Here is a 16,587-nt window from a genome sequence, read left to right on the forward strand (position 1 = left end):
GAAGTGCTCAGCACTAACTATAGGTGCAGATCATCACCAGATTCACAAGGGCAATAAATTCTGGTCCAGCCAGCAAGGTCTATATCCCATAAATAAATATTAAAATCTAGAAAATGTTTAATTTGTTAAAATTTGAAGGAGTGTAAGTTTAGTAAACATACATATTCTGCAAATGGCATCAATAAGCAATACAAACTAGTCATATATTTCAGTATATAATGTACAATGGAACATCGATCTCATGCATTTTCAATATTGACAACCTTACAAGTTTCAAATATTGAAGTCAGCCTTTAAAGTTCCATGATATTTCATAACTGATTGCAACTCTTCGATTGGTTCACTCATGCAATTTATCAGCACATTGCTTGCAAATTTCAACCAGGCATGTAAGAGAATGTCAGACAATGAATTGTGCACATGTAAGGGGTCACTTCCACTGCTGAAAAAAATATTTTTAGTCATTCACGATTTACCAAATGCAATTTGAACTTAACCAGAGGAAATTGAATGCATTGAAAAATGAAACTGTACATTAAGAAAACGTTCCAACAGACTACAAAAGAAAACTAAGAATTGAAACTAGTTAAAGAAATAATTAAGGATTGGAGATGGAAAGATAAAAACTACGCTTCTTTTAGGTTGCTTTGTTTCACAGTACTTCAGAAATTCAAGTCATTTAACTTTGCTTAGTTAGTGATAAGGATTTTCAGATCTTGTTAGCTTCAGTAAATGTTCTTGTTGAAATTAGCATATAAAACCATTGGATGACATGTGACTATAGGGTAGGACATAATGCTGATGCTGCTGCTGGATACACAGATGTAATGGAATTGTATGAGGCAATAGATTTTCAGAAAGCTATCATTAATCCATTATTATGTGGATAATTATTAAAATTAAGATATCACCAAACAGAAACTCTGGACTGAGTTCCTAATTTACATTTGTCTATTAAAGTGGAAATTTGATACTTAAAGTATGAATTTTACCAGTGTAAAGGGGAAAGCGAGCACGGGCCTAGAGAGGTTAGACTTGTTATCCTATATAATGAATTGTAAAATAGCATTGGCAATGTCTTCAGTTTAGCTTACTCAAGGACTTACTTCTGGAATGTGGTATGTGACAAAAATAAACATTTTCTATATCGTTTAGGTTAGTATTGTTTTTAATTCCAAGAAAGAAAGATGTGTATTTACAAAGCTCCTTTCATAACATCAGAATTTTCCAAGAGCTTTATGACTAATGAAGTAATGTTTAAGTCAACATGATCATGTAGGAGGTAAATGTCAGCTCCATTCAAAGTTATATTTCCAGGTTAGGTTGCTGCAATGGGCTGGATTTTATAGCCTTTCATTGGTGTGTTGGAACGAGAGGTGGCCTCTCTGAGCATAAAATAATTATATGGCTGTCAGCTTCATTGTGAGCTCCAGAAGTGTGAGCAGGGAACACTATACCCTATAAATTTCAGCCCAATGTTTCAGAAATCTCTGGTCAATTTAACCTATGAGAAGATCACTGTGGCGAGGAGCCAAGCCATATACAATTAACACAAACAACTGAGTGACTGACTCAGTAATGTGCATTTGCAACCACTTTCTAACTTAGCGACATTATTTGAATCAGAATTCGAACCAGAAATAAGGCTGCTATGCATAGTCTGGATTCTGACAGATCTGAAGTCAAAAGTCTGAATGTCTAGCAACATTTCATTTATCTGCACTGTTCAAATTAGAAAGAATAGAGTATCATCTGAGCAGTTAGCTTGTTGGGAAGATTAGAAGGTTAAAAGAATAGCAACATTTTAAGGTTATATAATTGTGGGTTTACAGAGAGATTGACACCAAGAATGTGTTTCAATAGGACATCAAAGAGCCCTAGCAACACTGTAGTCAATGGGAATACAGGAAAAACCTTCTGCCGACTGGAATTATACCTAGCACAAGAGAAGATGTGATGACACATCACTGGAGCAGGTGGGACTTCAGTCCAAGTACCCTTGTATCACAAGAGCCCTAATTCCTCAGAATATTATCCGAGGCCTAACCATCTTTAGCTGCTTCATTAATGAACTTCTCTCTATCAGAAGTGCCCAGGTTCACTCATGATTGCACAATGTACAGCTCCACAGATACTGAAGCAGTCAATTTCCATAAGCAACTAGACTTGGACAACATCCAGGCTTGACACAATCTCAGACAAAGCAGCCTGCTTGTTTGATGCCCCAACCACCACCCTGAACATTCATGCCCTTCAGCACTGATGAACAGTGGTAGTAATACGTACCATCTACAAGGTAAACAGTAGTACCTCACCAAGGTTCCTTTGACATCACTTTCCAAACAAACAAACCCTGCCACCTCAGTGCAAGGATGGTAGATGCATGAGGATTCTACTTCCTACAAGTTTTCCTCAGAGACACACACCATCCTGACTTGCAAGTGCATTGCTGTTCCTTCACTGTTGTTGGGTTAAAATCCTGGAACTCACTAACAGGGCTCTCCAATTTCCCACATCTCAAGAACTGCAATAGTTCAAGAAAGCAGTTCACCACCATCTGCTCAAAGGCAGTTAGGGATGGACAATACATGCCAACAATGGCTAGTGATGCCCATATCCCATGAATGAATAAAAGAAGTCCAAACCATTTGTTATTCCAATTCAAGTAGGTAATGCAGTACAAATATATCGGTAAACAAATAAGAATCTTTAAGTTCAATTTTGTTTGATAAATTTGAACTTGTATTAAAACTTATAAATAAGATTTGTTGTTAATGTTACTCTGTCACATTTTAAAATAAGACCAGTCCTATGGATAGAGATCTAAGGAAAGGCTTTTTGTTCATTGTCTTCGAAATATTTGCACAGGTACTTCTAGAAGTGAGACCTCATATAAGAGTTTGAAAGTCTTAAGGTTTAATTTTGAGGAGTGCATTAAGCACTACCCTCTATGATGATGTCATGCAAACCTTGCGGAAAAACATTTCAGGATCTTGAAAGCATTAAACCAATCGTTGAGGATTTCTTTTTAACCTTTGTAACAATCTCATATCAGTGTAACTTGTACTTGGTTGCTCAAGTGTAATTCTCTACATTTTGTGTAAGACAACACCAGACCAAGTCGATCCTGTAGCCTTGAAGAAGATAGTGCCAAAAAGGTACGGTGAGCAATAGCACAGAAAGTCTTATACACCATGGCATATAATGCTGGAGATTTCATTTCACATACCATGTGCTAACAGTGGTGAATATTTCCTCAGACACAGCTTTAGGAATCTTGGTCATGCACGCTTACAACAGCAGGAAGAGCTGAACATTCAAGAGTCCAATATAAGAAGTCCTTGTGGCAACATTCAACAAGGCAGAGTCTACAGTCAGTAGTAAAACTATTCTCGACCTAGTAAGAGATGCTCTGCAGTAGAAGATTTTGGAATTCCTTGGAGACAAACCATTTGTCACTCCAAGGCAATTGCAATTTGCATCAGGCGCCAATGATCTGTAGGAATGGTCCCAAGTCAGGGTTCAGCTGGAGAACAAACAGACATCAGAAGGTCTGTGAGTAAAATTAAAATCCCTAGCAAGCAAGGGAATGCTTTTAAAAATATCACAAAATTGCAGGCTGGAAAAGCTAGTAGTGCTGTACTTGAACCTCTGATTGTGTGTTATTGCTATAGTGAGTAGGCATCACGAGGCATGGAGACTGTAAGGGAAATCAAGGGCCTCAGTAGCATTTCAAACTGAGGTCACAGATCTAGGGAATTCACAAAGTCAGGATTGAAGTAATGAGGGGACATGGTCAAAACTTAAGTGGGTAAGATCAAACAGAAGAAATTTTGGAGGCTTTATTAAAGCCACAGAGGAGGTGGGTGTCCATTAGTGAAACCTTTGGAAGAAGTGCAAAGCATCATTTCCCGCTGTCTGCAAGTTCAATAGCTCAAGGAAACCATGATAGAAATGAGATTATTATTAGAGTTGCAGACAGCTGAAATTAGCTGGAAAGAGCTATGATTAAAACAGGCAATGTTACTGAAGCTGCAGGTAGTGAGAATTATTCAGTAAAGCTATTAAAAAAATAAAAATCTTCAATTTCAGATGTACAAAAAGCAAGATTCCATTATTCTGGTCATGAAGGAGGGAAGCCTCCCTTTTGGCTAAAATGTGGAAATGAACTCCATTTTGATTTCAAAAAAATGCAGGAAAACCCTTCTATAGTAGCAGAGAGCAACATTGCTTTGGTGGCAAAAGAAAGCCTTATCAAGGGTTTGGAGCAAGGAAATTTCACCAGGCACAAGCAATGTCCAACTATTTAAAAGCAATAAAAAAACACAAAAAACTGTGGATGCCATTTTTGTTATTAAAAAGCAATGTTTTATTAGTAACATGATAGATCACAGTAGGAAAATGTAGACATGAAAGTAGGATGCACTCACAGACAGCAAGAAGTCAAATAGCCACTCACACAAAAAAGTTAATGGGATAGAACAGTCTACAATAGAGGAAAAACATAACATAGTCCAAAGTGAAATGGATGATCCAAGAAACTACATTGCAGCAATGCTGGGCCTGTATTATTTGAGCTTCAAAAAGGTGAGACGAGAAAATTCGATGGGCCAAGAACTAGTTAAAGTAAAAATTAACAATGTTATTACATGAAGTCTAACAGTGAATAATTAAATAACAACTATTTAGAACTCCATCCTCTAATCAATCGTTTACCTTCCCCTTCCACAATACTAGTCCGATAAAACTTCCAATTAAAATTTACAAAACAAAACTTCTCTCAAAACCAGGCAGCTTTTAGTTCTTCTATTTGGATCTTCCCGTGTAGTCTTTTCTTCTTCTTAGGGATTCTGCTTCACGGGTTACTGATTGATAAAGGTACCTTTAAGAGAGCTATTTTTTCAGACAATTTTTACATGGTGGTAACTTGGCAGTTCTCCTTGAACTGTACAATTTTCACTGGTCTTATACTCCCAAAGCATCGGATTGTGTCATTGGCTTTTAAGATTGTCAATATACTAAATTCAAACTGGTTTGGAGTTTGCTATTTTTCACAGTATAATTTAAATTGATTGGCCTGATTCAAATCTGTTTTGTCATTTCCAGGCAACCAGCTAATCAAGTTGTTCAACCAAATGTTACATATTTCTTTTCAGAACACTTGGTTCTGTCAGGTAGTTCTGTTGCTTTTAACTCTCTTTTAACAAAGGTACAGTATAACCACATCTTCATAACATCATCCCCTTTAGAAAAAAATAATAAACCATCATAATGAAAAGAAGTTTTTTTCCCTTCTTTTTAAATACATTACCTGAACATACAGATAACTTTAAGAAAATTTCAACTAAATTTCTTCCCATACACCTGAATATATACAACATTAAATAAAGACAAATTCTGATCTAAACTCTATCAGTTAAGTCCACGAAAACGCATCTGCGATTACATTCTTCCGACCCACAACATATATGATTTTTAAATTATAAGTCTGTAACATAAGACTCCAACGAAATAGTCTCATATTCTTGTCTTCAAGCGTTCTAAGAATGTAAGTGGATTGTGTATATAACAGTCTCTGACATATTGTTCGTGACATACATACTAAAATGTTGTAAGGCCAGTACCAAACGCAATAGTTCCTTTTCGATTGTGGAGTATTTCCTCTGATGGATGTTAATCTTCTTCGAAAAGTAACCAACTGGTAGTTCAATCCCATGCTCATTGTCATGTAGGAGTACAGCTCCAACTCCTATGTCATGAGCATCGATGGCGACTTTAAAAGGTTTTGAAAAACTTGTTGTAACTAAAACTGGTTTGGTGGTTAATATGGCTTTCAAATGGTCGAATGTCTCCTGACATTGTTCTGTCCACCGAACTTTTGTGTTCTTCTTCAGCAAATTAGTTAATGGTGCCACTACACTGCTGAAGTAGGAACAAACTTCTGATAGAATCCACTGAGTCCTAAGAATAGAAGCACCTCTTTCTTCAAGATTGGTTCTGGAAACTCCTCAACGGCCTTCGTCTTTGCACTCCGTGGGGGTCGATCTTCCATGACCAATGCTATGTCCCAAGAATGTCACCTCTGCTTTTGCAAATTCAATTTCATTTAAGTTTATCACCAGTTTTGCTTCTCGTAGTTGTTCAAAGAGCTCTGCCAACAGTACCATGTGATCTTTCCTGAACTTACTAAAGATCGTTGCACCATCCAAATAGCCTGCACACTTTGTTAACCCAGCCACAACTCTGTTCATGAGTCTTTGGAATGTGGCGGGTGTGTTCTTCATTCCAAAGGGTATCACTTTAAACTGATATAGTCCATTTGGGGTTACAAATTCAGATTTTTTTTTGCTGTCTCTGATAAAGGTACCTGCCAGTAACCACACATTAAGTCCAACTTGGTGATGTAACTGACTTGTCTGACTTTCTCAATACAGTCCTCCAATCTAGGAATTGGATATGAGTCTGATTCTGTCAATCTACTCAGAATTGTTGAGTCTCGTCCAGTTTAGGAACTAAGATGATCAGCAAACTCCACTCGCTCTAGCTTGGTTCAATGATGTCCTCATTGAGCATGGCCTCCACCTCCATCTGGATCTGTCTGGCTTTAAAAAGATTAAACCGAGAGGGTGTTGTTTTATCGGAGCAGTATTCCCTACGTCTACTTCATGTACAATAGCATCAGTCCTCCCCAGCTGATACTTATATATGTCCTTGTACTGCAGTAACAAATCTTTCAACTGCATTCTATGCTCCTGAGGCAGATAGCTTACTAATCTATCCCACTCCTCAAGGATTTCTTCATTTTTTAATCTATTTTGAGGCACCTCAAAATCCATATCATCTAAATTTGATTCTTCACACTGCAGGATAGTAACTAACACCTTATTCTCCAGATCTTTCTCTCTAGTATATTACGGTTTCAACATGTACACATGACATACCTTTTTTTTTCTTATCTGCCATCTTTACTAATTAGTTCACCTGATTCAACTTTTTTAAATCTGCCCGTCTCACTTCCTGAACTTTCTGTTCCTCCCACGTAAACTATCACCATCTCTGGAAGTGAGTTTTTAAACTCGTCCAGCAGAATAACCTCTCTCAGAGCCTCAAAGGTCCTATCTATTTTCAAATCACTCACCCATCAATCAAAATAACTATGTTTAATTCTTTCGAACTCAACATATTTTTGACCTGGTTCTTTCTTTGTGTTTCTGAACTGCTGTCTTTCTGCTTCTGGTACCAATTCATAAGCACTTAAAATAGCTTATTTAAAGTCTTCATAATCTTTTGACACCTCATCTGACAATGCAGCAAATACCTCACTAGCTCTCCTACCAGTTTAGTCTGAACTAGCATTGCCCATAATTCCTCAGACAATTCCATCTGCCTACCAATTTTTCAAATGAAATAAAGAAGGCTTCAACATTTTTCTCATCAAAATATGACAGAATTTTGACATATTTATATATATCACTACCATCTCTTTTAATCTCCAAGTTATTAACTTGACTTTGCTGAATAAGTTCAAATTCTCCATCTTTTTGTCTCTCCTTTTCTTCTCTCTCTCTTTGCTCAGCTAAGAAACTTCTCTCTCTTTCCTCTCTCTCTCTCCCTCTCCCCCTTTGTTTATCTTCTAATCCCGTTTTCCTCAACTGTAATTTAATTTTCTCTACCTCTACGCACTTGTCTGTTTCTCTGACACACCTAAGTGCTTGAATAACTCGCTGACAATTTCAGCTTTACTTTTGTCCTTGGTTAAACCCAAATCTAATTTATTTGTTAATTCCAAAAATACGGCCTTTCTCTTTCCTTCTAAACTTTTTTGGCAAATTTGAGAATCATCTTCAAATCGCATAACCTCATTAGCAATTTTAAGAGCCATTTCTCTCACTTTTAATTTACTCAACCACAAGTCACCGGAAGTAAACAAATTGCCTCACCTATGTTTTATTTAAAGATCGAGGATACTAACCTGCAAGTGTTTAAATCTGCTGAGAGTTTTCATACTCCCAAATCTATTCACATCTGTCTAAACCAGTTCAAATCCCAGACGAATCCCCAAACTGTTACAATAGGGGATAATTTAAAACCAGCAACACAGAAAAGATGTATCCTGTGCAGTAATCTGTGAAAATTCGATAGGCCAAGAACTAAAGTAAAAATTAACAACTTTACTTCTTTAAGTATAACAGAGAATAATTAACTAACAGCTATTTAGAACTCCATCCTCTAACCTATTGTTTACCTTCCCCTTCCACAATATTAGTCCAATAACACTCCCAATTACGATTTACAAAACAAAACTTCTTATCTCAAAACTAGGCAGCTTTCGGTTCTTCTATTTGGATCTTCCGGTGCCTTCTTCTTCTTGGGTTCTGATCAATAAGGGTAACTTTAAGAGAGCTATTTTTCAGGCAGTCTTTTTACATGCTGGTAGTTTGGCAGTACTCTCTGAACTGCTCATTTTTCCCTAGTTTTATACCCCCAAAGCATTGGATTGTGTCATTGGCTTTTAAGATTGTCAATATACTAAATTCAAACTGGATCAGAGTTTGGTATTTTCTGGGGTATAATTTAAACTGAATGGCATAATTTGAATCTGTTTCGTCGTTTCCAGGCAACCAGCCAGTCGAGTTGTTCGACCAAATGTTACATTATATTTCTTTTCAGAACACTTGGTTCTGTCAAGTAGTTCTGTTGCTTTTAAGTCTCTTAAAGGTACTGTATACCCACAACTTCTTAACAAATGTCTCGATTCAGACCTTTGGGAGATTTTAATAACAGCGAATGAGTCCAGTGAACAAATTCCACACTTTCCAATTAATAACGTATTTATCCTCTTCTTATATTACCTCTGATACTGGAATACTATTTGGGTTGTTCAAAAATGCACTTAATTACTCGATGGCATTGTGTTTTAAAGAACTTGCTGACAAGTACCACAATAGTACTATGATACCATGAACCAAAGGTGGATTGCAGCCAGACATTTTCATTCACATTGTCTCTGAACTTTGTGGAATCCAACAGGTTTTATCTGGCACCTGGTACCATTATTCCCCTCCTGCTGCCCTTTTTCCTTCATTACAAGTACCCTGCTGACCTGTGCAAATCTTTTACTGTCACATTGCTTTCCTTGATGAAAAATGGCCAGTAAAAACTGAAAATACAAAGAATTGTTCTGCAGGAAACTAACTCAAATCTATCTGCGGACATCTTGAAACTTATATGGACATTTATGGCTTTATTTACATGTTATAAATTCTCCTTTGACCAGATTTAAAATTGTATGCAATCTGCATGTCTTCCATTTAATTGACACAAATTTTACCTGTGTACAAGTCTGTTCAACTACCTTGTAATAAAACACCAATCTAAGAAAATATTTGGTAAACATTTTCCCTACATTGCATCACAACTTTTTTACCCAGACTGTTTTTTTTCACAGAAACAGATCCTACCATATATATTGCCCACCAGCAAGTAATATCTCCCAATATAAATTAAGTTAATAAGAACATACATTTAATTATTTGTTTTTGCAAATCCACAAATATTTTGTTTGATTCAATACAGTGCTAAATTTTCGTAGTACAGCAATTAAACAAAACATCAAGACAGTCTAGTAGTAATAGCAGTATTAGTGTGCTGTGGGATATGGGGTTTTGGCATATAGTTTCTCCACAATTCGGAGTCAGGATATTCCTTGGAGCACCTGATTAAAATTAAATGGTGATCAATCTGCAAAACTACTTGATATTTACATCTTCCAGGGCAGCTTAGGGACTAATGTGGGATAAAGAGAGAACAAAGAGAGCAGTGCCTTGAGATTGTGGAGTAGAAACTAACACTGGAAAGCCAATCAGCAGCTGATTATAGAAAAGACATTTTGTGAACCCTGTAGTATTTGCTTCAGGACTTGGGATTTTGTAGCTCTTCATAGAAAAACAGTTCAGGTATTGATTTTGATTGAATGTACAAAGAAGAATTGATGTATGGATTGACTTAGGGTGAAATTTAAAGTTGTAGTTGACAATTAGACATTCTTGTAATGAAATTGACATCAACTATCAGTTTTTGTGTCATTAGTTGTTTTTGATAAACAGATGGAGATTACTTGTGAATAAGTTGATTGGATACACAAGTATTTTGTAATATGTCTACAGATGCCATTGTAGCTAGTGTCAGAAAGAACTGCAAGAACAAACAAGGAAATAGATGGGCTGGTCACATGGACTGATCAGTGGCAAGTAGAATTCAATGCAGATAAATTCGAGGTGGTGCATTGGGGCAGGACAAACAAGGCAAGGGAATACATGATGAATGTACGACACTGGGAAGCACCCAGAACTGTTCTGATGAAGAGTCACGGGACTCGAGACGTTAAATCTAAGATGCTGCCAAACCTGCTGCATTTGTCCAGCAATTTCTATTTTTTTGTTTTGGATAGACTGAGGTTGTTTTCCTTGAAGCAGAGAAGGCTAAGAGGGGACTTATTGAGATGCACAAAGTTATGAGGGACATAAACAGGGTAGATAGGAAGAAACCTTTCCCTTTGATGGAGGGGTCAATGACCGGGATATACATTTAAGGTAAAGAGCAGGAGGTTTATCGAGGATATAAGGAAAGAAAATTGTACTTAGAGGCTGGTACAAATCTGGAACTCTCTGCCCTGTAAGGACGGTAGAAGCAGCAACTTTTAAAAAGTACACTTTATTTAGATATACACCTGTTATAAGGAATACAGTGCTAAGGGCCAAGTGCTGGAAGAGGATAGTTAGATGGTTGTTTGACCAGTGAGGAGTTAATGGGCCAAAGGGCCTTTTTCTGTGCCGTATCTCTATCAGTCTAAACAAAAGACTTGTTCTTTTCTCTGGACTATCAGCCAAGGTAGTGGTGGTGACACAGTCTCATTCAGCCAGTATTTCAAACATCCAGGAATGGGTTCAAATCCCACCAGGGAAGCTCATAGAATTTAAATTCACTTAGTAAAAGAAAAAAAAATCTTGATTTAAAGCTTATCTCAATGACAGTCACCATGGAACTAACAATCGTTGTAAAAACACACCTGGTTCACTAGTGTTCTTTTTGGAAGGAAATATGCCATCCTTTATCTGGGGTCTGGCCTAAGTAATTCCAGTCCCAGAGCAATGTGGCTGACTCATAACTTCCATCTGAAACGCTGTAGCAAGCTATTCATTTCAAGGACCATTGAGTGGGCAAAAACAAAATTGCTGGTCAGCATTCCAAGAAAGAATGAAGGTCTGTTCTTTTCTGGCAGAAAGGAGATGATAGGGTAATTATCTCAACAAACTACTCTTGGAAATGTGAGCAAGTAGGTTCATTTGCCACTTATAATTTGCATTGTGTAACTATCCTCTACTCACTACACCTTGTAGAAGAAATACCTTTTCCTTTGTCAGGATACTCTGCAGTAGTTTCAGTCCTGATTTCTGTTTCTTAAGATTGCTGCAGAAGTTCTTTTAATTAGACCCAATGTTTGCTGGGTAGATTGAATATTTGCTGCAATGAACTGTTTAGGTAAATTGTTTGCTGTTTTCTTCGTAAAGAAAACTTTTTTTTCTGCAGACTAGTCAGTTCTCTTTAAATTTTGCCATAATTTATATTGTGCCTGCAATTTAGTGGCTAATACAGTGGTGACAATAATGACTGACTATACTGAGTATTGGTTTGCTCATAATGCAAGAGAGAAGGTTTTTGGCATGGTCTGATGCCTCAACTAATCTTCTGGCACATGCTCATGAGCAATGTCAGACATTATGACTGAGCTTTCTGAAGCTGGAATAACCTAATCACTCTATCGAACTGCAGTGTCTGCAAAATCCTTGAAAAAGATAGCAAAATAAGCATGGACATTATTGACCAACATTTCTCACAAATTTCTTCAAAGTGATTTATTTTCCCCACTCATAACTGAAAATGGTGTTTGCATTGACTTTTCACCTGTCTCGCTTGAGCTGTGAATGGATACAGTAAGATTGCAATAAGTCAAAGGGAGTCTGCCCACAAATTCATGTGAAGTGGAGCTTCAAGATAGCTGAGGAGGCACCTAAACAACATGATTTTAACAAAAACATATTCTATATCAAAGGAATCAAATAAGAAAGCAACACAGTGACACAGTAATTATGTAAAACATTTATTTATTTTTCAATTTGCTCATACCTTATAATGGCCTGACCTTATGCAGTAAAAGGCAATGAAAAATGTTGGGCGTTAACTCATGAAAAACGCAGTAACTATTTTTGAGCTCAGCATGTTGTCTTCAGACAAGCACAATTCAATCTGTCACGCCATCAATTCAGTTCACCACACTATTGATTCAGTGTGCCATGCCATCAATACAATCAACCACACCATTAATAAAGCCTGCTCTGCCATCAATTCAATGCACCATGTCATAAATACAGTGTGCAATGTCCATCAATATTGTTCACCATACCTTCATTACAATTCACCAAACCATCAATTCAATCCACCACACCATCAGTTGTCCATCATGCTCTCAATTCAGTTCACCATGCCATCAATATAGTGTCTTTACCTTCGATACAGTTTGTCAGGCCATCAATACAGTCCCTGCAAAGTCAATACAGTTCACCACGCTGTCAATGCAGTCCACCATGCCACCAATGCAATAAAATATCTTTTCCATATTTTCATGCTGCAGTACACAATCTTGGAGCATTTTTAAGAACTCTGCAACTTCAGTAAGGAAAGCCAGTGTGGGTGAGTATTCATTCACCTCTTCAGGGTTTCCAGCCTCCTCACCTATCCTTGTTGGCTTTCACAGAGAGATCACAAAGTCAAAGTATAGCTTATCTTAGTTCATGCGCTAATGTCATCTAACTTCATCCCAAATCATTGATATGGTCATATGACAAGCTGGCACAAATTCAGCTAACCTAGAGTTACCAGCCAATTTAGACTCAGCCAGAATTTTGGGTGAACTGATTTGACACATTGAGATTTCACTAAATATTTACAAAGGGATATGAGGTGATGGGTAGATCAGTTTATTAAGCTCTTTTAACAAAAGAATCATTGGGATTCTAAAGATGCAAATTATACTTCAAGTCAAGTAGGTGAGAATATTGTAAACTTACATAGTAGCTACCCATTTGTTTACTCCATTTTCAAGCAACAATAGATGAGTACCAAAATATAACAATGTTCATCTCATAGTCCTTAAAACAACCTTCCCACCAGCTGCATGTCTGTTCTAGGATTTTCTAATTTATTTCTCAGATAGGCATTGTGCACTGTATTGAAACATCACCATAATCATTTGCATCTGATTTCTATTCAACAATTTTCTTATTGGATTGTACAAAATACTAGTGATAGAGTGCATCAAACTATGAAGGTAAATAGCATTTTTATCATCTTAAAGAAACAAAAATGCAGATGTAATGGTCACGTGTGGCAGAAGGGTATTACAAGGTTATTATTTACGATCAGGAACTAAATTATATATTGAAGTTGCTATTTCTTTCTTGGAATCAAAAAGCATGTTAATTGTGAAGTGTTAATTAAATTTCCTTGTTTCTTTTAGATTGTTTCAGCAACTGGATTTAGTAATAAAAATAACTATAAATCCTAACAATCACTCAGACAGTGGCTAGGTGTAATGAGATGGGATGGTTATGAGAAAATTGGTTCATTCTCAACTATGCTGAAAAATGTGTTGCTGGAAAAGCGCAGCAGGTCAGGCAGCATCCAAGGAGCAGGAGAATCAATGTTTCGGGCATAAGCCCTTCTTCAGGAATGAGGAAGGTGTGCCAAGCAGGCTAAGATAAAAGGTAGGGAGGAGGGACTTGGGGGAGGGGCGTTGGGATTGCGATAGGTGGAAGGAGGTTAAGGTGAGGGTGATAGGCCGGAGAGGGGATGGGGGCGGAGAGGTCGGGAAGAAGATTGCAGGTCAAGAAGGCAGTGCTGAGTCCGAGGGTTGCGACTGAGATAAGGTGGGGGGAGGGGAAATGAGGAAGCTGGAGAAATCTGCATTCATCCCTTGTGGTTGGAGGGTTCCTAGGCGGAAGATGAGGCGCTCTTCCTCCAAGCGTCGTGTTGCCTTGGTCTGGTGATGGAGGAGGCCAAGAACCTGCATGTCCTTGGCGGAGTGGGAGGGGGAGTTAAAGTATTCCGCCACGGGGCGATTGGGTTGGTTGGTGCCGGTGTCCCAGAGGTGTTCTCTGAAACGTTCCGCAAGTAGGTGGCCTGTCTCCTCAATGTAGAGGAGGCCACATCGGGTGCAGTGGATGCAGTAAATGATGTGTGTGGAGGTGCAGATGAATTTGTGATGGATATGGAAGGATCCCTTGGGGCCTTGGAGGGAAGTGAGGGGGGAGGTGTAGGCGCAAGTTTTGCATTTCTTGCGGTTGCAAGGGAAGGTGCCGGGAGTGGAGGTTGGGTTGGTGGGGGGTGTAGACCTAACGAGGGAGTCGTGGAGGGAGTGGTCTTTCCGGAACGCTGATAGGGGAGGGGAGGGAAAGATATCCTTGGTGGTGGGTCTGTCTGGAGGTGACGGAAATGACGAAGGATGACACGATGTATCTGGTGTGAGGGGGGTGGTAGGTGAGGACCAGTGGGATTCTGACCTGGTGGCGATTGGAGGGGCGGGGTTCAAGGACGGAGGAGCGGGAAGTGAGGAGATGCGGTGGACAGCATCGTCAACCACGTCTGAGGGGAAATTGCGGTCTTTGAAGAAGGAGGCCATCTGGGTTGTTCGGTATTGGAATTGGCTGTCTGAGATTGGCAAAGACTGATTGCATATCGTTAGTTCACTTTTGTGTCTGTGGGAGAATGGGAAGAGGGAACATAGAGTAGTCAAAAAGAAATGCCTTGGAAAAGCTGAGGGAAATCATCAAAATGTAAGTGTAGTGATGCATTGTTGGAGATGTTTGTTAGTTTATTCAACTTGTGTAACCGACCTCTTCGATAGATTACTAGATTATGTTTTGGGTGGGAGTGGTTGAAAGAAGTCAATAATCACTGTTGAATTTATTGCCATATATCTGTAGGTAGAACATTCGGACCAGAGTGTTTGTTGATTCATGTCATGAAACACTTGAAAGCACATGTGCTATTGGATATTTTACTTATTAAGTCCAGATAAAAGTCAATTAAATAGGAATTGCCTGTTGCTGTGCTAATATCAGTACACGATTTGTCAAGTGATAGAAAACTGTTTAGAACAAAAATATTTTAATGTCATTAATTAATAATGTTTTCACTGCAACTGCTTTTCACAGCTTTATTTCTAATGACAGTGACACGTATATTTTTAAAGTATCTGCATTTTGCAGTATTATAAATTAAAGCAAAACAATGAAAAGTGGATTACTCACTTTTGAGTAATGTTGAATATTAGAGCAATTTTTTCCGTTTGTTGTACCATCTGTCCCTCCCTCAAAATTTTGAATAGTTTGGCCTACCCTGGGCTGAAGATCACCTGAGCATCATGAAATGAGTGGAATGCTGTCAGTGGAACACATTGAGAACACAGCTGCTCTCCTGCTGCCTGATTTAATGAGGTTCCTGAAGTAAGTGGACAAGTGTTCATTCTCTTGGTAACCATGGAAACAGATTGTGGTGATCTGAGCTGGTGTCAGCAGTGTTTCAATCACAGGGAATCAGCTCTTGGCCCATCATCTGGATGAGACATTGTGCAAAACATTATGGACCCACACTTTGACTGAGGGCTTAACTCTCCTGTTCTGCCAGATCTCTGAGCTGCACTTGCCTTTGAAAATATTTCAGCACCTTCCATGTTGTCCAACAAATAACTTTAAAAAATTTGCTGAGGAATCAGAGTGTGAAAGAACAAATATTAGCAAAAACCTGAAAAATGCTGATGTAGAGAAACAGAAATAAAAAATATGCATTTAGGCTTTTAATAGCAAAAATACATGATTTTCTCTTTATCAAGAGCAACTTTTGAAAACATAAATTTACATCGCTCGTTGTAGTAGCACAATACAAGGGATTTCTACAAAGATTTATTGCTATCTTTCAGGTATGACTGGAATCAGAAATGATGTGCTGTTAACTGAATTGCATGACTATTGCAAATGGTAAATTACTGTTATTTAAATCCCTTAGGTCTTATTAATATTCATAAAATTAGCCAAACTATTATGATTAGACTATAATATCCACAGAAATACTGAACAATCATCCTTTGTGATGACATGCTTTTTGATGAGAAAATTACAGAAAAGCAATAGCATTAAAATGAAACATTTCCAAAAGGAAATATTATGTATTGAACTTCACAATCACACTTGTGCATAAATCTCAGCCTCATTTTGACCTTTAATGTCAGTGTACTATCTTATTTGAATGCAAAATGCATTAATTAGCAACATTTAAGAAAAAAAAGCAATCTGAGATTAAGTCAAGACAGATTCATACTCTAATGGATGTCTATGGTAAATATCAAAGGTCTAAAAGTGCATCCAATATTCATAATTTCTTTATGATTGGACTGATCAGATCTGAAAAATAAATCACAGTTTAGAAAAATGTTTTCTCTCTGAGTGAATTGGCATTCACAAGTTCAAAAGT

Source organism: Chiloscyllium punctatum, chromosome 38, assembly GCF_047496795.1.
Source record: "Chiloscyllium punctatum isolate Juve2018m chromosome 38, sChiPun1.3, whole genome shotgun sequence".
Classification (NCBI taxonomy): domain Eukaryota; kingdom Metazoa; phylum Chordata; class Chondrichthyes; order Orectolobiformes; family Hemiscylliidae; genus Chiloscyllium; species Chiloscyllium punctatum.